A 25,797-nucleotide genomic window follows, 5' to 3' on the forward strand; every position below is an offset into this window, starting at 1 on the left:
AGAAGCATATTGTTACTAAATTGTCATCATTTAACCACTAAAGCTGCCAAACTTGCCTTAATCTAGATCAGAGGTGATTTCATCTTTTAGGCTATTTGGGAAAAAAGTGCCCTGGAGTGATGGAAAAGAGAAAGGTGTGCGGAAGTTTTAAGAGGAAGTTCTATCAGATACTCTTCTTTTTTCCTCTTTTTTTAAAACACATACTTTGTTTACTCTAATTGTATAGTCATGCAGTTCACAGATGTTGACTTGGCAAGCGTGAACAAGGCAGTCATGAAATTAAGCAACAGAGTGTTCAATGTGCTAGATACCAGAGCATGAGTTTCCAATGAAGTAACACCTTCTTACGCCACTGGTGAGCAGTATAAAAGTCAAGGTTACCACTTCCACAGTTCAAAATCCAGTAGTCAATTCTGTCTTTACCTTACCCAAATTCTTTCAATAGAATTTGACACAACTACTCACTCCCTTTTCCTTGAAACATTTTCCTTACTTGGCTTCTGCATTTTCCTCCAGCCCCATTTTCTCCCTTGCTGTATCCTCCTCAACTCTCTGACCTGTAAATATTACAGTCCCAAAGCAGACCTCCCTGAATCTAAACTTCCTCTCTAGGTAATCTCATCCAGACTCAGTGCATTAAATATCATGTAGATATTGAGAAAACATACTTATATATCTAGCCTGGATTTCTTTCTTAATTTCTAGACTCATATGTCAGCTTTCTCCCTGACATCTCCATGCTGAGAATGCATGGACAACTGAAACTCAATGTATTCCAAACTGAGCAAAGCCTTCAAGCCATGTCCAGAATTTGACTATTTTGCAATATCTCTGATATTTTTTCAAATAGTTTTTTCCTTCTTTTTACTTATTTTTTATATTTGCTAAATATTTATAGGACTCCAAAGCTAAACTCTATTAACAAAGTGTGTTCAGAGAAGTCTCACTTCCATTCCTCGCTTCCATTTCATCCTGTCCCTTCTTTCTTCTATAGAAAAGAGTTTTTTTTTTTTTAGTTCTCATTTTACCCATTCTGCTATTCATTTTAAAAATCTTAGCAAATATGTATACACCCACTCCTCACTCATGGGCATGGTTTTTAGGTTCCAAAGACCAGGTTATTATGTGAAAAGTGTAATTATGCAAAATGGAAGATGGCCACATCAGATCACAAAAACGGAGGGTGGCTACACACTACACAACTGCCAAATTACATAACTGCAAAACCACTGAGAATCATGGTGCAGCCAAGATGACACATAACCTTAACCATCACAACTAGTGTTACTCTTGTCTCACACCTCAGCATTTGTTACTGCCAGACATTCCTTGTTAATGCACAAAATAGTCAGGTAGTATATTTTTTACTATTGTTGTAAAAGCGAAATGTCAGATAACAAGCTAGTTAATAAGTGAGGAGTAGGTCTAATCCTATTCTACTACCATAAACTTACTACACAAGAATTTGCATATTATGGGGAGGTGGAGCCAACCTGATGCTATAGACAGAAGCACCGTGCTGTCCCTCTGCAGTGAAGACCTGGAAAACTAAGTAAAACAGACACAAACCTCAATCCTGGAGCTCAGAGTACCAAATGAAGGAATAAAAAACTCGATCAAGTGTCAAATGGAATTAGAAACTGACAAAGAATGAGGAGAGATGTGGAATGGAGGTCCCATACCAGCTATCATGGCCAGATTCACCATTTGGGCTCAAATATAATGGTGAAATTAGGATATTTCCAGATAAAAAGAAATTAAGGGAATACATAAAAACCAAACCAAACTTACAAGAATTATTAAAGGGAGACCTTCAGTTTGAGAATCAACATCAGACAACAACCTGAGTGTAGCACATGAGACAGCATCAGCCAGATACCAGACTAGAAAATAAACTCTCAAGGATAACACAAAACTAAAAAATTTATAACAGAGAACCAGAGACGTCAATCTGTAAATGAAAACATCAGAATAATAAAAGAGGGAATAAATGGAATAGGTATAAAACTTTCAAATGAAGAGGAAGTCGAGGCATTATCAAGTAATAAAAGACTGGTTTAAACTTAGGAAGATGGGGTAAATTTCAAAGAAACCACAAAGTTAACAAACCTACTCATCAAAATAAAGAAAAACATAAAATCTCAGCAAACACAAAGTCTACAAAAACAAAAGAGAAAAAATACAGAAAAGGAATTAGTAAGAGAGTAAGAGAATCAAAGAAAACATCAGCACAAAAAAGCACTACAAAATGACAGCAATAAACTCAAATCTGTTGATAATCACACTGAATGTAAATGGCTTACATGCACCTATAAAGGGCAGACAGTGACAGAATAGATAAAAAAGACAGGACCCATCAACATGCTGCCTACAAAAAATACACCTTAGTAACAAAGACATCAAACCCACCCAGTGCCATTGAGTCGATTCTGACTCAAAATTTTATTAAAAATCAAAGGATGGAAAAAATATATCAAGCAAACAGCTACCACAAAAGAGCAGGAGTGGCAGTACTAATCTCAGATAAAATAGACTTAAAAACAAAATCTACCATAAAAGACAAAGGAGGGCACTATATAATGATTAAAGGGACAGTCCATCATGAAGACATAACCATAATAAATATCTACACACCTAAAGAGGCCTCAACACGCCACTCTTGCTAAAGGACAGAACATCTTGAAAGAAACTCATCAAATATACAGATCTAAAGGCCACAGTCAACCAACTTGACTTCATAGACATATATATAACACTCTACCCAACAGCAGCAAAGTGCACATTCTTTTCCAACACACATGCAATGTTCTCCAGAATAGACCACATCTTATGTCACAAAGCAACCCTCAACAAAATCCAAAACACTGAGATAACAGAAAGTATCTTCTCTGATCACATGCCATCAAAGTAGAAATTAATGACAGGAAGAGCAAGAAGAAAAAAAAAAAAAAAACCAACTTGGAAACTGAATAACACCATGCTTAAAAATCACTGGGTAATAGAAGAAATCAAAGATGAATCCAAAAATTCCTAGAATCAAACAAGAATGAATACACATCATACCAAAATCTTTGGGGTGCAACAAAGGCAGTGCTTAGAGGTCAATTTATAACAATAGATGCACACATCAAAAAAGAAAAAAGGGACAAAATCAAAACATTAGCTACACAACTCGAACAAATAGAGAATAGCAAAAGAAGCCCACAGCCATCAGAAGAAGGAAATAATAAAAATCAGAGCAGAAATAAATGAAATAAGGAATAGAAAACAAAAACAAAAGTTGGTTCTTTGAGATGATCAACAAAATCAAGAAATCACTGGCCAAAGTGGCAAAAGAAAAACAGGAGAGGACACAAATAACCCAAATAAGAAATGAAATGGGGGACATTACAACAAGCCCAACTGAAATAAAAAGGATCATGATGGAGTGTTATGAAAAACTCTACCCCCAAAATTTGAAAACCTAGAGGAACTGGATAAATTTCTAGAAACACACTACCTACTCAAACTAACACAAACTGAAGTTGAAAATCTGAACAGACCGATAATAAGAGATTGAAAAGGTTAAAAAAAAAAAAACAAAAAAAAAACTCCCTACAACAAAAAAAAACCCTGGCCCAGGTGGCTTCACTGGAGAATGCTGCCAAACATTCAGAGAAGAACTTACACCAGTACTAGTCAAACTATTTCAGAACATAGACAAGAAAGGATACTTCCAAATTCATTCTATGAAGCCAGCATAATCGTGATACCAAAACCAGGGAAAGACACCACAAAAAAGAAAATTACAGACCAGTGTCTGTCATGAATATAGATGCAAAAATTCTCAACAAAATTCTAGCCAATAAAATTCAGCATCATATCAAAAAGATAATACACCACAACCAAGTAGGGTTCATACCAGCTATGCAATGATGGTTCTACATTAGAAAACCAATCAGCATAATCTACCACATAAATAAAAGAAGAGAATCACATGATCATCTCAACCGACACAGAAAAGGCACTCAACAAATTCCAACACCCATTCCTGATAATAACTCTCAATAAAATAGGTATAGAAGGGAAATTCCTCAACATAATAAAACCAACATCTATACAAAACCAACAGCCAACATCTTTCTTAATGGGTAGAGGGTGAAAACATTTCCCTTGAAAACAGGAACAAGACAAGGATACCCTTTATCACCACTCCTATTTAACATTGTGCTGGAAGCCCTAGCTAGAGCAATAAGGAAAGAAAAAAATAATAAATAAATAGCATCCAAATTGGTAAAGAAGAAGTGAAACTTTCCCTATTTGCAGATGATGTGATACTATACGTAGAAAACCCAAAAGACTCCACAAGAAAACTACTGGAACTTATAGAAAGATTCCGCAGAGAATAGCACGATACAGGATAAACATACAAAACTCAGTTGAATTCCTATACAACAATAAAGAGAACTTTGGAAAAGAAATCAGGAAAACAATACCATTTATAAAGCCCCTAAAAAAATAAAATACTTAGGAATACATCTAACCAGGGATGTAAAAGACCTACACAAAGAAAACTACAAAACACTACTGTAAGAAACCAAAAGAGACCTACATAAATGGAAAAACACACCATGCTCAAAGACGGGTAGACACAGCATTGGGAAAACGTCAATTCTACCCAATGCAATCTACAAATACAGTGCAATCCCAATTGAAATACCAACAGCATTCTTTAAAGAGATGGAAAAACTAATCATTAACTTTATATGGAAAGGGAAGAGGCCCCAGATAAGTAAAACACTATTGAAGAAGAAAAAAGAATTCACACTACCTGACTTCAGAACCTATACAGCTATGGTAGTCAAAACAGCCTGGTACTGGTACAACAACAGACACATTGACCAATGGAACAGAATTGAGAACCCAGATGTAAATCCATCCACCATCTTTGATAAAGGCCCCAAATCCATCAAATGGGGAAAAGACAGTCTTTTTAACAAATGGTGCTGGCAAAACTAGATGTCCATCTGCAAAAAAGTGAAACAGGTCTGGGGTCTTAAACGCTAGCAAATGGCTGTCTAAGATGCATCAGTTGGTCTCAACCCACCTGGAGCAAAAGAGAATAAAGAACACCAAGGACACAAGGTAATTATGAACCCAAGACACAGAAAGGGCCACATAAACCAGAGACTACATCAGCCTGAGACTGGAAGAACTAGATGGTGCCCGGCTACAAACGATGCCTGTCCTGACGGGGAGCACAGCGGAGAACCCCTGAGGGAGCAGAAGAGCCGTGGAATGCAGACACCAAATTCTCATAAAAACGCCAGACTTAATGGTCTGACTGAGATTAGAAGGACCCCGGTGGTCATGGTCCCCAGACCTTCTGTTAGCCCAAGACAGGAACCATTCCCAAAGCCAACTCTTCAGACAGGGATTGGACTGGACAACAGTATAGAAAAAGATGCTTGTGAAGATGAGCCTCTTGGATCAAGTAGACACTTGAGACTATATGTTGGCATGTCCTATGTGGAGGGGAGATGAGAGGGTAGAGGGGGTCAGAAGCTGGTGGAATGGACACAAATAGAGAGAGTGGAGGGGAGGAGCAGGATGTCTCATGAAGGGGAGAGCAATTAGGAGTACATAGCAAGGTGTATATAAGTTTTTATATGAGAGACAGACTTGATTTGTAAACTTTCACTTAAAGCACGATAAAAGTTAAAAAAAAAAAAGTGAAACAGGATGCATGCTTCACAACACACACAAAAACTATTTCAAAATGCATCAAAGACCTAAACATAAAATCAAAAACTATAAAGATCATAGAAGAAAAAATAGGGTCAACTCTAGAGGCCCTAATACATGGCATTAACAGGATACAAACCATAACTAATAATACATAAACACCAGAAGGTAAACTAGGTAACTGGGATCTTCTAAAAATGAAACACTTAGGCACATCAAATGACTTCACAAAAAGAGTAGAAAGAGAACCTACAGACTGCAAAAAAATTTTTGGCTATAACAAACCTGACAAAGGTCTAATCTCTAAAATCTACAGTGAAATCCAATACCTCTACAATAAAAAGACAAATAATTGATTTAAAAAATGTGCAAAGGGTATGAACAGACACTTTACCAAAGAAGACATTCAAGTGGCTAACAGATATATAAGATATGTAAGTAAATACTCCGAATCAGTGTTGTTGTTGTTAGGGGCCCTCAAGTCGGTTCTAACTCATAGGGAGCCTATGCGCAACAGAATGAAACACTGCCCGATCCTGTGCCATCCTCACAATTGTCTCTATGCTTAAGCCCCTTGTTGCAGCCACTATGTAAATCTACCCCCTTAAAGAGTCTTTCTCTTTTTTGCTGTCCCTCCACTTTACCAAGCATGATGTTCTTCTCCAGGGACTGATCCCTCCTGATAACGTGTCCAAAGATGTAGTCTCACCATCTTTGCTTCTAAGGAGCATTCTGGTTGTATTTCTTCCAAGACAGATTTGATCATTCTTTTGGCAGTCATGGCATATTCAATATTCTTCACCAACACAATTCAAAGGTGTCAATTCTTCGGTCTTCCTTCATCATACAGCTTTCACGTACATATGTTGCAACTGAAAACACCATGGCTTGGGTCAGGCACGCATTGCTCCTCAAGGCGACATCTTTGCTTTTCAGCACTTTAAAGAGGTCTTTTGCAGCAGATTTGCCCAATGAAATGCGCCTTTTGACTTCCTGATTGCTGCTTCCATGGGTGTTGATTGTGGATCCAAGTAAAATGAAATCCTTGACAGCTTCGGTCTTTTCTCTGTTTATTATGGTGTTGCTTATTGGTCCAGTTGTGAGGATTTTTGTTTTCTTTATGTTGAGGTGCAATCCATACTGAAGGCTGTGGTCTTTGATTTCATCAATAAATGTGTCTTAGTCATCTAGTGCTGCTATAACAGAAATCCCACAAGTGGATGGCTTTAACAAAGTGAAATTTATTCTCCCACAGTCTAGTAGGTTACAAGTCCAATTTCAGGGTATCAGCTCCAGGGGAAGCCTTTCTCTGTTGGCTCTGGAGGAAGCTTCTCAGGCACAGGGAGCCCAGGTCCAAAGGATGTGCTCTCTCCCGGTGCTGCTTTCTTGGTGGTTTGAGGTCCCCAACTCTCTGCTTGCTTCCCTTTCCTTTTATCTCTTGTAAGACAAAAGGTGGTACAGGCCACACCCCAGGGAAACTCGCTTTACATTGGATCAGGAATGTGACCTGTAAGGGTTTTACAATGGCACCCTAATCCTCTTTAACATAAAATTACAATCACAAAATGGAAGACAACTACACAGTACTGGGAATCATGGCCTAACCAAGCTGATACACAAATTTTGGCGAGGGTGGGGGGGGTACATAATTCAATTCATGACAATGTGCTTCAAGTCCTCTTCACTTTCAGCAAGCAAGGTTGTATCATCTGCATAATGTAGGTTATTAATGAGTCTTCCTCCAATCCTGATGCCCTGTTCTTCATATAGTCCAGTTTCTCAGATAATTTGCTCAGCATACAGATTGAATAGGTATGGTGAAAGGATACAATCCTGACACACACCTTTCCTGCATTTAAACCATGCCTTGTTCTGTTTGAACAACTGCCTCTTGGTCTATATACAGGTTCCTCACGAGCACAATTAAGTGTTCTGGAATTCCCATTCTTTGCAATGTTATCCATAATTTGTTATGATCCACATAGTCGAATGCCTTAGCATAGTCAATAAAACACAGGTAAAGTTCTTTCTGGTATTCTCTGCTTTCAGCCAGGATCCAGCAATGATATCCCTCATTCCACATCCTCTTCTAAATCCAGCTTGAATTTCTGGCAGTTGCCTGTCAATATACTGCTGCAGCCACTTTTGAATGATCTTCAACAAAATTTTACTGTGTGTGATATTAACGATATTGTTCAATAATTTCCACATCTGGTTGGATCACCTTTCTTGGGAATAGGCATAAATATGGATCTCTTCCAGTTGGTTGGCCAGGTAGCCGTTTTCCCATTTCTTGGCATAGACGAGTGAGCACTTGCAGCACCACATCCATTTGTTGAAATATCTTGATTCGTATTCCGTCAACTCCTGGAGTCTTGTGTTTTGCCAATGCCTTCAGTGCAGCTTGGACTTCTTCCTTCAGTAACATGGGTTCCTGATCATATGCTACCTCCTAAAATGATTGAACTCAGCCAATTCTTTTTGGTATAGTGACTCTGTGTATTCCTTCCAACTTCTTTTGATGATTCCTGCATTGTTTAATATTTTCCCTGTAGAATCCTTCATTATTGCAACTTGAGACTTGAATTTTTTTCTTCAATTCTTTCAGCTTGAGAAATGCAGAGTGTGTTCTTCCCTTTTGGTTTTCTAACTCCAGGTCTTTGCACATATCATTATAATACTTTACCTTGTCTTCTCCAGGTGCCCTTTGAAATCTTCTGTACAGCTCTTTTACTTCATCATTTTTTCCCTTTTGCTTTAGGTACTCGATGTTCAGCAACTTTCAGAGTCTCTTCTGACAACCATTTTGGTCTTTTCTTTCTCTTCTGTTTTTTTATTGACCTCTTGTTTTCTTCATGTGTGATGTCCCTGGTGTCATTCCACAACTCATTTGGTCTTCAGTCATTGTGTTCAACGTGTCAAATCTATTCTTGAGACGGTCTCTAAATTCAGATGGGATGTACTCAAGATCGTACTTCAGCCCTCCTTGACTTGTCATAATTTCCTTCAGTTTCAACTTGAACGTGCATATGAGCAATTGATAGTCTATTCTGCAGTCAGCTCCTGGCCTTGTTCTGACTGATGATATGAGCTTTTCCATTGACTCTTTCCACAGATGTAGTCAATTTTATTCCTGTGTATTCTGTCTGGTGAGGTCCATGTGTATAGTCCCCACTTATGTTGGTGAAAAAAGGTATTTGCAGTGAAGAAGTCATTGGTCTTGCAAAATTCTGTCATGCGACCTCTGGCATTGTTTCTATCACCAAGGCCATATTTCCCAACTACTGATCCTCTGTCTTTGTTTCTTTCTTTTGGCTGATTGCATGTTCGATCAATTTCAGACAGCAGAAGATGGTAAAAACTGTCAATTTCTTAATCTTTGGCCTTAGTGTTGGTGAGTAAATTTGAATAATAGTCTTATTAACTGGTCTTCCTTGTAGGCATATGGATATAATCCTATCACTGACAGTTTTGTACTTTAGCATAGATCTTAAAATGCTCTTTTTGATGATGAATGCAACTCCGTTCCTCTTCAAGTTGTCATTCCTGTCATAGTAGACCATATGATTGTCCGATTCAAAATGACCAATAACAGTTCATTTCACCTCACTAATGCCTAGGATATCAATGTTTATGCACTCCATTTCATTTTTGACGATTTCCAATTTTCCTAGATTCCTATTAGCAACCAGTAGCCATTAGGAAAATTTGAATCAAATCTACAATGAGATACCATCTCACCCCAACATTATTGGCACAAATCAAAGAGAACATAACAAATGTTGGAGAGGCTGCGGGAAGATTAAAACCCTTGTGCAGTGCTGGTGAGGATATAAAATGGCACTACCATTTTGGAAAATGCTGTGGCACTTCCTTAAAAAGCTAAAAATAGAAATACCATATGATTCAGCAATCCCATTCCTAGAACTATATCCCAGAGAAAAAAGCCATCACACAAATAGACATATGTACCCCCATGTTCATTGCAGCATTGTTCACAATAGCAAAAAGATGGAAACAACCTTGGTGCTCATCAACAGATGAATGGATGTCATGGATTATATTATGTCCCCCCCAAAATGTGTGTATCAATTTGGCTGGGTCATGATTCCCAGTATTGTGTAGTTGTCCTCCACTATGTGATTGTAATTTTATGTTAAAGAGAATTAGGGTGATATCCCTAATCTAAGGTCACATCCCTAATCTAAGGTCACATCCCTCATCCAATGTAAAAGAAGTTTTCCTGGGGTGTGGCCTGCACCACCTTTTATCTTACCAGAGATAAAAGAAAAGGGAAGCAACCGGAGAGTGGGGGACCTCATACCACCAGGAAAGCAGTGCTGGGAGCAGAGCATGTCCTTTGGACCTGGGGTTCCTGTGTAGAGAAGCTCCTAGTCCTGGGGAAGATTGATAACAAGGACCTTCCTCCAGAGCTGAAAGAGAAAGCCTTGCCCTGGAGCTGACACCATGAATTTGGACTTCTAGCCTACTAGACTGTGAGAAAATAAATTTCTCTTTGATAAAGCCATCCACTTGGGGTATTTCTCTTATAACAGCACTAGATGACTAAGACAATGGATAAACAAACTATGGTACATACACACAATGGAATGCTTCACAAGGATAAAGAACAACGATGAATCTCACAACATCTATGAAGCTGGAGGGCATTATGCTGAGTGAAATAAGTCACAAAAGGACAAATATTGTATGAGGCCATTACTATAAAAACTCATGAAAAGGTTTACACACAAAAAGAAACAGTCTTTGATAGTTATGAGGAAGCAGAGGTGTGGGAGGGAAAAACACTAAATAGACAAGAGATAAGTGGTAACTTTGGTGAAGGTGAAGACAGTACACAATACTGGGGAAGCCAGCACAGCTTGTCCAAGGCAAGGTCATGGAAGCTCCATAGACACATTCAAACTACCTAAGGGATCAAACTACTGAGCTGAGGGCTGTGGGAATCATGGTCTTGGGGAACATCTAGTTCAACTGGCATAACATAGTTTTTAATGTAAATATTCTACATTCTACTTTGGTAAGTAGCTTCTGGGATCTTAATGGCTTGTGAGCAGCCTTCTAAGGTACTGCACTGGTCCTACCCCATCTTGAGTAAGGGGGAATGAAGAAAACCAAAGACACAAAGCAAAGATTAGTCCAAAGAACTAATGGACCACAACCACCATGGCCTCCACCAGACTGAATCCAGCACAACTAGATGGTGCTTGGCTACCATCACTGACTGCTCTGACAGGGATCACAATAGAGAGTTCTGGACAAAGCTGGAAAAAACTGTAGAACAAAATTCTAACTTACAAAAAAAAAAAACAGACTTAGTGGTCTGACAGACCCTGTAGAAACCCTGAGCATTTGGCCCCGGGACACCCTTATAGCTCAGTAATGATGTCACTCCTGAAGTTCACTCTTCAGCCAAAGATTGCACAGGCCCATTAAACAAAATAAGACTAAATGGGCATACCAGCCCAGAGACAAGGATGAGAAGGAGGCAAGAGAGGACAAGAAAGCTGGTAATGGGGAATCCAAGGTCAAGAAGGAGAGAGTGTTGACATGTCGTGGGGTTGACAACGAATGTCACAAAACAATATGTGTATTAATTGTCTGAAGCCTTGGTGGCGTAGTGGTTAAGCATTTGGCTGCTAAACAAAAGATTGGCAGTTGGAATCCACCAGCCGCTCCTTGGAAACCCTATGGGGCAGTTCTACTCCTTCCTGTAGGGTCTTTATGAGTCAGAATCAACTCGAGGGCAGTGGCTTTGGTTTTTTTGGTTTTATTAATTGTTTAATGAGAAACTAGTTTGCTCTGTAAACATTTATCTAAAGTACAATTAAAAAAATAAAAAAGAATTTGTGTATTATATATATTGTTCTGTACCTTGCTTTGTTTTGCTTAATAGTGCATCCTAAAGATCAGGTAATGTCATGCATATAGTTTTTCCTCAATTCTTTTAATAGTTTCATAGAATATGTTTGTGTGAAAGTACTATAATTTATTCACCCAGTTTCTTATTGATGGGTATTTGGATTATTTCCAATCTTTTGCTGATATAAATAATGTCAAAATGAGTAATCTAGTGTTGAATTCATTTTAGGATAGATACCTATTAGAGGGTTTGTTGGCTCAAAGAAAAAATGTATTTTTTTTTTAGATATTGAAAAATTCCTTTCCATAGGTATTGCACCATTTTGCTTTCCCATAAGCAATGGATGAGAGGACCCATTTCCCCACAGCTTCATCTTAAATGTATTTTGTTGGTCATTTAGATTTTTGCCAATCAGATAGCTGAGAACTGTGATGTGGTGTTGTTTAGATGTGTATTTCTCTTATTATGAGCATAGTTTCTTATGTTTAAGGCCCATTAAAAATTTTTTTTTTTCTTTTGAGAATTATCTGTTCTTACGCTCAATTTCATATCAGATTGTTGGTCTTTTTTTCTCTTCAGTATTTCAGGAGTTCTTTGTATATTATAATATAGGTTTCAGATACCTTTTCTCAGCTTTTTATTTTAACTTTGTCTATAGCATTTTTTCCATACAAAATCTTTAAATTTTTTAGGTAATTGAATTTATTACTGCTTTTGCATTTTGAATCATAATTAGGAAAATTTTCCCCACCTCAATGTTACAGAGAAGTATATTAGTTTCCTATGTCTGCCATAATGAATTATCAAAACTGCATGGCTTAACACAACAGAAATTTATTCTTTCACATTTCTGGATGCCAACCCTGCCAACACCTTAATTTCACATTTTGTGAAATTAAGGTGTTGGCAGGGTTGGTTCCTTCTGGAAACTCTGAGGGATAATGTGTTCCATGCCTGTTTCCTAACTTCTAGCGGCTGCCAGCAGTCGTTTGTTTATAACTTTGTCTTCACATGACCGTCTCCGCTGTGTCTTCTTCCCTTTCCTTATAAGGGGCCTTGTCATTGAATTTAGGATGATCTCATCTCAAGATCCTTAACTTGATTACATCTACAAAGATTGCTTTTCCAAATAAATTAATATTTACAGGTTCTGGAGGACACGTGGGGTTGCCATGAGTCAGAATTCACTTCTTTTTTGTTGCGGGGGGACATATCTTTTTGTCGGGCCACCATTCAACCCACTACAAGGGGTTCACCTATTTTTTCTTGTAGTGCTTTTTTGGTTTCTTTTTTACTTTTGGATGTCTGATCTATTTGGAATTATCTTTTTTTTTTTTTTATGGACATATTCATTTGAGTCTAATTTTGGACTTGCAATCTGTTGTATTTGACCTGCCTGTTTTTTTTTTTATTGATTGCCAATACCACACGGTTTTAATGATGGTGTTTTATAATTTTATCTGGCAGTGCTAGCTCTTTCCTCTCCACCGCTTCCCCCTTCCTGCAGTAGCTTCTTTTCTCCTTCGGGGTTACAGATTATTTCTTGCCCACATATACCTTAGTTAATGGATGAACACCCCAGCTTCCCAGTCCTCTGGTGGGACAATTCTAGGGCATCTTCCACACAGTTTCTCATATATTTCCTATCAGGATTAAGCCCCAGTTGCCTACAGTGTTACCTACTCACCAGCACTGGCTTTATTGGCTCTTCTCCCTTCTCTGCCTCACTTCCTCACTTGTGCCTCCTCAAATGCCCTTCCAAATAAATTACCTGCATACAAGTCTTTGTCTGGAGGTCAGCTTTTGGCGACACAAACTGATTATGTCGCTTTTGTATTTTGACCTGGAGATGAAAGACATCACTGTGTGGTGCTGGTGGGAGGGGGGAGTGGTGTCCTCTAATTTAAGTGTTCAGAACATAGTTTTATTATTCGGATTATTTCCTGTTCTTTATATTCTTCAGGCTTGGAGCTTCTCTGGAACGTTCTTTGGAAGAACTGATCTCCTCTTCCATGTTTTGAGCTGAATTTTCTATTTTCCCCATTAATTTAATTCCATCTGTTTTAATTTCCAGGGTTTTCTCAAATTTTTGAACATACCACTGGCGTCCTCTCTCTTTTCAGTGTCTGTGTATATATATGTATGCGTGTGTGTGCGTGTGTATGTTTTTGTTGAAGCAAAATTTCTTAGACACACTTTTCTGAGCAAGTCTCAAAATTTATTACTCATTAATGAGGGAGTTCCTGTTGCTGTTAGTCAATTCTGACCCATAACAACCCTATAGGACAGAGTAGAACTGTCCCACAGGGTTCCATGGAGCTGCTGGTAGATTTGAACTGTAGACCTTTTGTTAGCAACCAAGTGCTTGGACACTGTACCACCAGTGGTCCAGTGAGGGAGTTAGCAGTCAGATAATTCCAGTCAAATTCAAAATGACAAGGAAGAAAACTAGCTTAAATACACAGTGTTTTTAACTAGGCATGGACTCCTATTTGAATTCATATGGTCATTAAAATATTAAATTTAATATCAGTGGTTGTTGTTGTTAGGTCCCCTCAAGTAGATTCTGACTCAAAATGGCCCTATGTACAACAGAATGAAACACTGCCCGGTCCTACGCCACCCTCAAAATCATTGCCACGTTTGAGCCCATTGTTGTAGCCACTGTGTCAGTCCATCTCCTTGAGGGTCTTCCTCTTTTTCCCTGACCCTCACTTTACCAAATGTGATGTTCTTCTCCACGTACCAGTACCCCCTGATAATGGGGATGGCGCCAGACAAGGAAGCAATTCATTCTGTTGTACATGAGTCACAGGCTGACTCAACAACAGCTAGTGACTCAATAACATCATAGTTACAGTTGTGTCTTATTTTTAACTACATTTATTTAAAACATTTATTTAAATGAATATTTTAAATAAGGCCCCAGGAATTGATGAAATACCAATTGAGATGTTTCGACAAACTGATGCAACACTGCAAGCAGTCACTTATCTATTCCAAGAAATTTGTAAGAGAGCTACCTGGGCAAGTGACTGGAAGAGATCCATCTTTGTACCCATTCCAGAGAAAGTTGATCCAATAGAATGAAGAATTGTTGGATATTATCATTAATGTCACATGCAAGTAAAATTTTACTAAGATCATTCAAAAGTGGTTGCAGCAGTACTTTGACAAGGAACTGCCAGAAATTCAAGCTGGATTCAGAAGAGGACATGGAACAAGGGATATTGCTGAAGTCAGATGGATCTTGGCTGAAAGCAGAGAATACCAGAAAGATGTTTACCTGAGTTTTATTGAAAATGCAAAAGGCATTTGACTATGTGGATCATAAAAATTTTGGATAATATTGCCAAGAATGGGAATTCCAGAACACTTAATTGTGTTCATGTGGAACCCGTACGTAGATCAAAAGGCAGTCGTTTGAACAGAACAAGATAGATACTGTGTGGTTTAAATCAGGAAATATGTGCATCAGAGTTGTGTCCTCTCACTATACTTATTCAATCTGTATGCTGAACAAATAATCTGAGAAACTAGTCTATATAAAGAAGAATGTGGCATCAGAGCTGGAGGAAGACTCATTAACAACCCATGGTATGCAGATGACGCAACCTTGCTTGCTGAAAGCAAAGAGGACTTGAAGAACTTACTGATGAATATCAAAGGCTAAAGCCTTCAATATGGATTACTCTTTAACACGAAGAAAACAAAAATCCTCACAACTGGACCATTAAGTACCATCATAATAAATGGAGAACATATTAAAGTTGTCAAGAATTTCATTTTAGTTGGGCCCACAATCAACACCCATGGACGCAGAAGGCAAGAAATCCCACATCTATCGCATTGGGAAAATCTCCTGCAAAAGACCTCTTTAAAGTGTTAAAAAGCTAAGATGTCACTTTGAGGACTAAACTACGCCTGACCCAAGTCAGAGTATTTTCAATTGCCTCATATGCTTGTGAAAGCTGGGTAGTGAATAAGGAAGACTGAAGAAGTATTGATGCCTTTGAATTATGGTGTTGGCGAAGAATATTGAATATATCATGGACTGCCGAAGAACGAACAAATCTGTCTTGGCAGAAGTACAGCCAGAATGTTACTTAGAAGCAAGGATGTAGAGACTTTGCTCAAAGTACTTTGCATTTGTTATCAGGAGGGACCAGTCCCTAGAGAAGGACATCATGCGTGGTACAGTAGAGGGTTGGCAAAAAAGAGGAAGACCTTTGATGAGGGTCAACACAGTGGTTGCAACAATGGGCTCAAACATGGCAATGGTTGTGAGGATGGCGCAGGACTAGGCAGTATTTTGTTCTGTTGTACATAGGGCTGCTGTGAGTTGGAACCAACTCAACAGCGCTTTCGTGGATTGGAAGTGCCCCAAGAGTATGTCTATCAATTTGTCTGGGCCATGGTTCCCAGTATTGTGTGATCATCCACCATTTTGTCATCTGATATGATTTTTGTTTGCGTTGTAAATCCTATTACTATGATGTTAATGAGATGGATTAGTGGCAATTATATTCATGAAATCTACAAGATTAGACTGTTTTAAGCCAATCTTTTTTGAGATGTAAAAGAAGCGGGCAGAGAGACAGGGGGACTTTATACCACCAAGAAAGCAGCTCTGGGAGCAGAGCACATAATTTGGACCCAAGGTTCCTGTGCAGAAAAGCTCCTAGACCCGAGGAAGACTGATGAAAAGGACTTTCCTCCAGAGCCCACAGAGAGAAAAGGCCTTACCCTGGGGCTGGTGCCCTGAATTTGGACTTCTAGCCTACTAGACTGTGAGAGAATAAACTCTCATTAGCACTAGATGACTAAAACAGGCGCCTAATGACAACACAGATTATGAATTCTTTTATTTTTGTTTTTAATTTAATGGGTACATTCCACTCCTGCCATTATTTAATTGTCAAATTGGCCCACTGTTTTTTATCTCCTTTTGACTTGCCCCCATTTGTTTTTGAGCACTTCCTTATTTTCTGTTTAATATGTTCCAGGCTTACCTTATACTTTTCTTATTGCAGCCCTGGAATCATTCATTTGTCTAAGAAGCCCAGGCTTTTTTTAGTAAATAATAGCACTAAGAGATGTAGGCACTAAATGTGCTCTTTGCTACTTTGTTACTGCTTTCAGGGCCTTTCCCTGTACAGAGCTGGGAAATAAATTCTTGTTTATGATGTACTTAAAATATTTTCATATTTAGAATTATATTTTCAGTATAAAAAAAACAAACCAGTCGCCCTGAAGTCATACATGACTCATGGCAACCCCTATGTTTTTCAAAGTAGAACTGTGCTCCATAGGATTTTCAATAGCTGTTGCTTTTCAGAAGTAGATCACTAGGCCTTTCTTCCGAGGTGCCTCTGGGCAGATTTGAACCCCCAATCTTTTGGTTAGTGTATATATTCCCAGTATTTAAATGATCAGTTCATAGGATATGAGTATTTCTTGAGACTATTGATTTTTATTATAAACTTGTTTTCCAAAAGCTTTGATTATATGAGAGCACCTGTTTTACTATGTTTACGAGAATTAGTCTCGTTTTTTTCTTTTTGAAATTTTAACAGCATTATTTTGAAATTTGAATTTCTTATTCCTTTATTATCAGTTGTCTTAGTCATCTAGTGCTGCTGTAACAGAAATATTACAAGTAAATGGCTTTAACAAAGAGAAATTTATTCTGTCACACTCTAGGAGGCAAGAAGTCCAAATTCAGGGTGCCAGCTCCAGGGGAAGGCCCTCTCTCTCCATTGGCCCTGGAGGAAGTTCTCTGTCATCAATCCTCCCCAGTCAAGGAGCCTTTCAGCGCAGGGATCCAGGGTCCAAAAGACATTCTATTCTCCTGGCTCTTGTTTCTTGGTGGTATGAGGTCCCCATGTCTCTCCGCTTGCTTCTCTCTTTTATATTTCAAAAGAGATAAGTTTAAGACACAACCTAATCTTATAAATTGAGTCTTGCCTCATTAACTTAACAGCCCTAATCCTACCTCGTTAACATCATAGAGGTAGAATTTACAACACACAGGAAAATCACATCAGATGACAAAATGGTAGATAATCACACAATACTGGGCATTATGGACCAGTCAAGATGACACACTTTTTTGGAGGGACACAATTCAATCCATTAAAAAGAAAAAAAAAAAAAATTTAGTACCTTTCTAGTGGTATTTTTTTGTTTCTTTTTTTTTGGTGAATTAACTATTCTAGTACTTTTTTCTTTAGCATTTGCAGTATTTCAAGATTCCCTCCTCCCACCCCCTTTTGTTGTCTGTTTGATTAGTCATTGTGCATACTTAACCTGTGGACTTTTTTTTTTTTTTTTAACTCGGTAGTTTTTTTCAGTGAAACACAGTGGCAGTTTTTTCCAAGTTAATAATTAGCCAGAAATTCTGCAATGTAATCATATAAAGTCAAATATCCAGTGTATCAGAAATTGATTAAACAGGTTACTTTATTACTTAGTGTCAAAGCATAGCATAAAAACTCAATTTTCTGCAATCACACTACTCTCTTTGTGAATGTGATTTCTATAAAAATGAAGCAGTTAAAACTTACAGGTTTTGTTATTTTCTTGTTCTTTTTGACTGAATCCCTAACAATGCCCACAAAGCCTCTGGATATAGGTAAGAAATTTTCTTGTATATTAGCTAAGGAATGACTAAAGTTGAAATAATTTCTATTTTTTTTTTTAACCTTGCTTTCTTTCAATTTAATTCTTCACTTGCTTTTTCTTCCTCCATCTAGTGTGTGTATACTAGTCAGGTATTTCAAAATAGTCTTCCCAGAGTTTGTGTATTGGTGGTCATATTATCCGTTGTGGCTGTGTTACCAATGACCCAATGTGTATGGTTTATGGTAACGGTGAGAAATACGTGTGAGTTGGGATTTTTCTGGTTCCTTTGGTTGTATTTCCCAACTAGATGGTAAACACCTTGAGGGTATGCAGGACTCACTTCCTTCTTTGTGCAGCTTGTGTGTAGAAAGATACCTCCTCAAGCCTGGCTGAGGCAGTGTCAGCCTGGAAGAAAGGGTGACTTTATATCTCTTCCACCTAAAGAGGGTATGCTTGGAACTGTCCAGAGAAGGCGTCTTTTTGTACTCCCTCTTTTCTGGAACGGCTCCTTTTTGTACCTTGAACACAAGTGCTGTAAGCATCACTGTGGCCCTGAAGATGGGGATTGTGTCTTACTCAATTTGTTATCCCCCACAGTGCCTGTTAGTGAGACCAGTCACAGAGTTTAAAGAAAAGTGGACATTCTTGAGTTCTCCATCTTCTTTGTCCCTTACAACAAGCTGTTGCAAAATTCTGCTAATTTTTATCACTTTAATATCTTTTGCATCTGTGTCTTTCTTTTCATACCCATTAAAAAAAAAAAAAACAGTACTCCTACCAAAATTCAAATTCTCGCAATTTTACAGCAGGACAATTGGAAAAGTTTCCTAATGGCCTTCTTGCTTTTTTTCCTCCTATCTGTGCAACAAATAGTTACTATCACATTTTATCAGGCATTGTGGGGGTACCTGATGTATTAGATATACCACTACCCGACTGATATTTTTTTAATGCATAAAAATGATCATATTACTATCCTGTATGAACATTTTCAATGGCTCTCCATGTCTTCCAATTGAAGCCCAAACTCCTCAGCTTTATGTTCAGGACCCCCATAATCTGGACCCAGGATCTTTTCATACTTTGGTCCCATTATTCCTCTTTAAGATCCAATTTCCATTAAAAATGGATTAACCATCTTTCCCCAAACAGATCTCAAAGGTTCTCACGTTTTCTATTTTTATGCACTTAAAATTACCTCCATGCAGAAAGACATGGCTCCTTATTTCTCTGCTAGGTGAAATCTTACACATTCTTTCAGGCTCAGCTCATATGCCACTCCTACTGTAGTCATTTCCTTATCATTCATCCAGGGAGCATAAGGCATTCCTGACATATACTTCCAGTTGCAGTCAAGTTGACTCTGACTCATGGTGACCCATGTGTGTCAGGGTAAACCTGTGCTACACAGAATTTTCAGTGGCTGATTTTTTGGAAGTAGATTGGCAGGCTTTTCCAAGACACCTCTGGGTGCATTAACCATTCACACCACTCAGGGACTTGGTCTTAATACTGACTCCATTCTAAATTGGATTATAGCCACGCACACAAGCCACTTCTATTGTAAGAGTGCTTGGCAAACTGAGGTTCAGGGGATATATTTGAGTCATCATTGATTACTTCATAGTGTCCAGCACATTACTTGGCAAAAAGCAGGGAACCCATAAATACAGTCTATATGGATAAATGTAAATCACTCTGGCTAGTATATGCCCACTGAGGAAAAATCAATGATTTCAGGCTAATCTGGCGATTACCTGAGTATCTGTGTCTGGCTAACACTTTAAACTATGCTTACCTCCTGTATGCTGTGACGTTGTCCATCAGGCCCTGTCATGCCATTCTATCCAGTATCAGCGAATCTTCATATTACTTCTCTAACCATAAATGGTATATATTTAACCTGGAACCGAACCAAATTCAGTTGCTGTCAGGTCGATTCTGACTTATGACGAGCCCATGTGTGCAGAGCAGAACTGCACCCCATACAGCTTTCATGGCTGTGACCTTTCAGAAGCACATCACCAAACCTTTCTTCCAAGATGTCTCTGGGTAGGTTCAAACTGCCAACCTTTTGGTTAGTAGTCAAGTGCTTAACGGCTTGCACCACACAGAGACCTGGTAATGGTGTTTGTATTTGACATTTCTGGCTGGGGAGCCTTCAATGGCAAATCTGAAATCTGGTCAATTTGAGATTAATTCATGTCAGTTCAACCTAAGTAATATTTCTTGAGTACATAGTCAGCTGTGATTAAGATCTTATATGTGGTTCATATGACTTCTTTCCTTCTTGTGAAATGTGCCAAATTATTTTCTACCATCAGTTTTCTATTTTTTGTGCACTTTGATGTCATATATAGGTATTTATTGGGAAAATGTTAAAAATACCAGAATATGGCATAACCTAAATATTATTGCTTTTCAGACAATTTCCAAGTCACTCAGAAATTTGTAGATGATAACACTGGATATCTGTAGGTTTGTTAAACTCTTTTTGATGATAATGTTTATTGTAATCTTATCTGCTACATTCCAAAAATGTTAATGATGTTCAAATGTAATTTAATTAAATAGAAATGATTAAAAAAGGAAATACAGTATTAATCATAGAATTTAGATGAGACAATTGAACTGTCAAAATGTTGTAAAATTTATAGGCTTCACACTTCTCAGATAATTTCCTGAGACTAGTCAGTAAGTGAGTGTCCCTATGAATTTTTGTTGGACACACATGGAAATTCTGCAGATGATCACCATGTATGCTCTGTAGACTGTTGTACCACCATCATCACATTTGCTCAATATGTTCAGGAGGCAAACTTTGAAGAAGTGGAAATGCTGGTAAAAGAGATGATGGAAATCAGAAATAAATGCGTAACTGACATGACACTTCCCGAATGTGCAAAATTAGTTGTAAGTAAGTTGCTTGCATTTCTTAAACAAAAAAAGCATTTTTATGAACTCTGAGTGATTTTTTTCTGGATTGAAAATAGAAAAGAGAGATGACCTATGTACCTCATTTTTATTTTACCTGACTTTGGCTCCTTAGGATAAGGCAGTTTCCCCAGGAAAGATGCAATTCTGTATTATGAAGCACAGGAGGGCTTGCCTATGTCCTTGCAGCCCATGTGACACGTATACAGGTAGAGGAGGTAGCCAGTAGCCTGGCGAAGAGAATGGAGGTAAAGGAGCACCCTCCTTAGCTGCCTCTCTCAGTGTGTGCTCTATGGTCATGCTCCCTTTTCTGGGCTTCCTTTACACGGAGTCACCAACTGCATCTCTAGGAAACTGGTACTAATCACCATTACTAAATAATTTACCAGCACACTAATACACTGTCCTTGTCACCATGAGACAAGGAGAAAAGCCATTATGGAAGGGAAATGTAGGCAGCATAGAAACAGTAAGAGGTTAAGAAGCCTGAGGCTAGGATAGAGAAGGGTGCCCATAGCGTGGGAGAGTTGTCAAGGGCATGGGCGATAGTGGGAAAACTGCCATCTCTTTCCCAAAGGGTCACACTGATCATCCCTTAAGTCTGTTGTGTTGTCTCAGAAGGCAGAGAAGAACATGGCTTTACAATGAATAAAAAGTGTCCTTTTCTCCTCTGTTGTCCAGGATGATGTTCTACAGGAAAGTATACGTACTATGAAGGGGCTGCCACAAAAATACAATTTTTCACACTGCTGCGGTAAGGAGGACTTTGAAAGAAGACGTTGTTTCCTCTATAACAAGAAAGCCGATGTAGGGTTTCTCCCTCCTTTCCCAACAGTGGATCCTGAAAAGCAATGCCCAGGATTATAAACAGAAGAAAGACCTTTTTCTAAACAAGCAAGTTTAATTATTGTAGAAAATTTTTCTGAAGAATTATTCTTAGACTGAATTCAATAGATATTACAAAAGAACATGGCTTGTTTGATTGATTGATTGATTCATTCACATGTATTGTGTATCAAATTCTGTCCTCAGTGCTGAGAATATAAAGATGGATAGGATATGGACTCTGATTTCAAGATCCTTCCATAATGATACATATTTCTAAGGTGGTATGTCTTAGATGTGTGTGCACTCTGCCAAATTGCTGGGATGCACTGTGGAGGAAATAATATATTCTGCCTAAGAGGAAGGTGCAGCTTTTACCGCTGTATGTTTAGCAAAAATCTGTTTTCAATAGTGCAGTCATTACAGAAGCAGAGACTATTTTCTGGAAAGCTACTATGCTCACTGGGACTCAAATCCCAAGTTTGTTTGAACATCAGTGAAAATGACTCCTGCACCTGAGGGGGCATGTGAAGCTATAATTGAAAGGGAATGCTGCTGACCCCTGACAGCAAGGGAGGGAAGGAGAGTAGCCATATTCTAGTGTTCAGGGTTCATATTCTAGTGTTCAAGGTTCAGGATTAGAATGGCGATTATAACGCTTACGTTGGAGTTGGCAACTTCAGTGATAACTCTAAAGGTATTTTATTGGGGACTGGATAATGCTGTCTTATTCTGAAGCCTTTTATCGTGACAAATGCTTTTTCCTCTTACCTTCATTTTTACAACTTGCTCTGTTTTTTTTTCTTCTTATCTCTTCCTATCTTTCCTTTTGCTTCCCTTTTCTTGGCTTGTCTTCCCTTCCCTTCCCTTCCCTTCCCTTCCCTTCCCTTGTCTTGTCCTCTATTCCTTTCCTGTTCCTTCCCTTTCCCGCCTTCTCTTTTTTCTTTTTTCTAGTTATCTTTTTGAAGTTGCCAGAAGGAATCCCTTTGTCTTTTACCCTATACTTCTAACTGTTGCTGCCCGTTTTGAGGAAGTGGCTAAAACATGTTGTAAGGAACAAGACATAGCCAGCTGCTTTCGAACATGAGTGGGTATTGCATTTATGTTGTTAAAGGACAAAGAGTCCCCAACATCACAATCCTCAGTTAATATTGAATCATAACAAAGGGGTTGCTTACCACTTATGACATTCTCTTGCCACTTACACTGGTTTTCAACCCACTGGTCTCCAGTTAATGATCTAAATGTTCTCATGAACAGGGACTGTTTAAAGACTGTCTCTCTTCTGGCTTTGTCTTCCTTGTAAACTGGAAGATACCTTAGTAGGTGAATAGCCAGGAAAAGATGACCATTTTACCGTATCCTAGTAAGTCGCCTTTTAGCTTCACGTAAAATGGAATTACCCTAGAAGAGATGGCCAAGCTTATAGCAGAGTGCCCCATGAGATAAACACCATGCACCTTCCCATGAAGTATAATTCAGTCATCAGGAAGACTGACCCACTCTTTACAATGTGCCACAAATTCACATTTTTTTAATACATAAATTTACTAAGATAAAAATCTCATAGATTTTCTGTTTCTGAGCAACTATATCAGGATAGTTTGATATGTAGTTTTTTTAAAAAATAAGATAACAGTAGGGTTTCGCTTTTGCTTCAACAGAAATTTTCTTTCTTCTTCAGGCACCACCTGTCATACAATATTTAAAAGAAATGTCTGCTTATGAAAAAAAAAACCTGTGGTTTATTTGTCAGATTTGGACCAAAAATTTTCAACCCTATGTGAGTTTTATAGCACATATCTTGCCTCTACTTGTATTTTCTTGTCTGTGTTCCATTTTTGTTTAATGTTTGATTGCTTTTTACCTATATTTTTTCTGGTTCCCCATGAATTTTGAAGTGGGTCTTAGTCTATGCAGGTAGCTCAGAACCAGACATTAGGTCAAGATGAGAGAAGACCTGGGAGGTGGGAGACTCAAAGAGAAAAGGAGCTACTTCTGGGATTTTTTTTTTCACTGCTTGAGAATCTTAACAGGTCCAGAAGTTCCCAACAGAGTTCCAAGACCCTCAAGTGCTTTAGATCATGATTCATCCATCCCACTCTACCCTTAATGACTAGGAGACAACCTTACAAAGATAAATGTTATTTATAGTGCTAACAATCCCAATCAACTAGTAATAGTGTTAGAGCAATACATCGAGAAAAGCTCTGAGACTTCAAATAGATCAGCAGAAAACAGTCCTGTGATCAATTGTCTATACCTGCCAAAAGCTCACAACAGGAAGCAGTGGCCCTTACAACTGTGTTTTGCTATAATAATTATGGAAAGAGCACATCTCTCAGACCTTTACTTGCTCTAACCCAGGGCTCTGGTGTAACCCCCAACCAACACCCCTTCCCCTCCTTTCTTTGTCTTGTTAACCACAAGCTTGTTTTGAGCAACATTTTTCAGGAAGCTGCAGCAAGGAGTGGCTCTATCCACAACACCAGCCCAAACCAGCCTTTGGAGCATGCAAGACTGAGGAGATCAAGTCCTTCACCCAACCCTGGACCCAGTTAGCAGGGGAAAGGAAGATATTTCCCAGCCTATGGTATCATCTGAGCCCTTTTGAGAAGCGAGAGGTCCCGCTACATGGATATCTGACAGAAGATGATTCAGCATCCAGACATCCAGATGTGGACATGGAAAGGCTAAGGGCGGAGAGTTCCTGGTTCCAAACCCAACCCCCAGACACCACTGGAAATAAAAAGCTCCCCAACCCCCTCAGATGAGGAGCATATGGTCTTACAGTCACTAGGCCCTGCGTTGCTCCTTGACTGTTCAGACAATAAACTTGCCACTTTCTGTTTCCCTCGCAATTAATGTCCATCTTACTTCTGTTGGCTAATAAGACAGGACAAAAACCCAAGCGGCATTCCGTTACACTGATAATATCAGCATAGGATTTTAAAAGTGATCCTGTAGGCCATGTAGCATACAACAGCTATTTGGTAAAAACAGCTGTGAAAATCCAAGGGGCCAGTGCTTTTTGCAGTTTATACTGTATTAGCAAGGAACTCCATTTTGTCATACCTCTTCTTCAAACTGTTTTAGTGGTTTATCGATTTTCTTTTCTGAAACTTTGCTGTATTAAGCCGAAAATTCCCCAAGATTAAATTTAAGGAACTTACCTCTCTCATAGAAGAGCTTTTGCGCAACTACGATGGATGCTGTGAAGGGGATACTGTGCGCTGCATCCGTGGCAGAGTAGTCTCTACAGCCAAATAAAAATAGTGATTTGGGGCAGCCATTTTATTTTATTTTTATTTTGAGGTTGCCCTGATGTGTGGTTACTTTGCTTCAATGAAATCAGCATGGTAATAAATTGTCAAATGATATTTGAGTTTTTTTATAAATGAGATTTTTTTATAAAGATTTTTGAGCAGATTGTGTTTTATATGGCTAAATGTCCTTGAAATAAAACTTCAGGAATTTAGAATTTTTTAAATCCATTTAAGCCAGATTGAATTTTTTTTCTTTTTCTTTACATGGCAAATCCTCTTTTATGAATGTCAGAAATTAGTAGTAAAGCTCAGGAAATGACTTGTTACCACTGTGTTTTTAAGAGCTGCTTTCGCTGAGCTTCCTCAGGCTATTGAGGAACAATCATTTCCAAATAAGTTGATATGTTAACTACAAGTAATGTTTATTTTTAAAAGTGGTTCTCTGAAGGCATGTACTGGTAAATATATTGTTGTCCTAGTTTAAGTTGTCTATACACTCAAAGGTAATAGAATTTCATTAGAAATATCCTGATTTCTTCT

The 25,797-nt window shown here is 38.4% G+C and overlaps 1 protein-coding gene and 1 pseudogene across 1 annotated transcript in view; both read left to right on the forward strand.

Annotated features, from left to right (window-relative positions):
* LOC126077091 (cytochrome c oxidase assembly protein COX18, mitochondrial) overlaps positions 1-21,898 on the forward strand; it is a 124,030-nt gene extending 102,132 nt beyond the window's left edge. The window contains exon 7 of the mRNA XM_049886061.1: positions 21,848-21,898. The gene's annotated coding sequence lies outside the window, so the exon portion shown is untranslated. The remainder of the gene's footprint in view (positions 1-21,847) is intronic.
* LOC126076717 (afamin-like) overlaps positions 12,431-25,797 on the forward strand; it is a 35,852-nt pseudogene continuing 22,485 nt past the window's right edge.

This window comes from Elephas maximus, chromosome 5 (assembly GCF_024166365.1).
Source record: "Elephas maximus indicus isolate mEleMax1 chromosome 5, mEleMax1 primary haplotype, whole genome shotgun sequence".
Taxonomy (NCBI): domain Eukaryota; kingdom Metazoa; phylum Chordata; class Mammalia; order Proboscidea; family Elephantidae; genus Elephas; species Elephas maximus.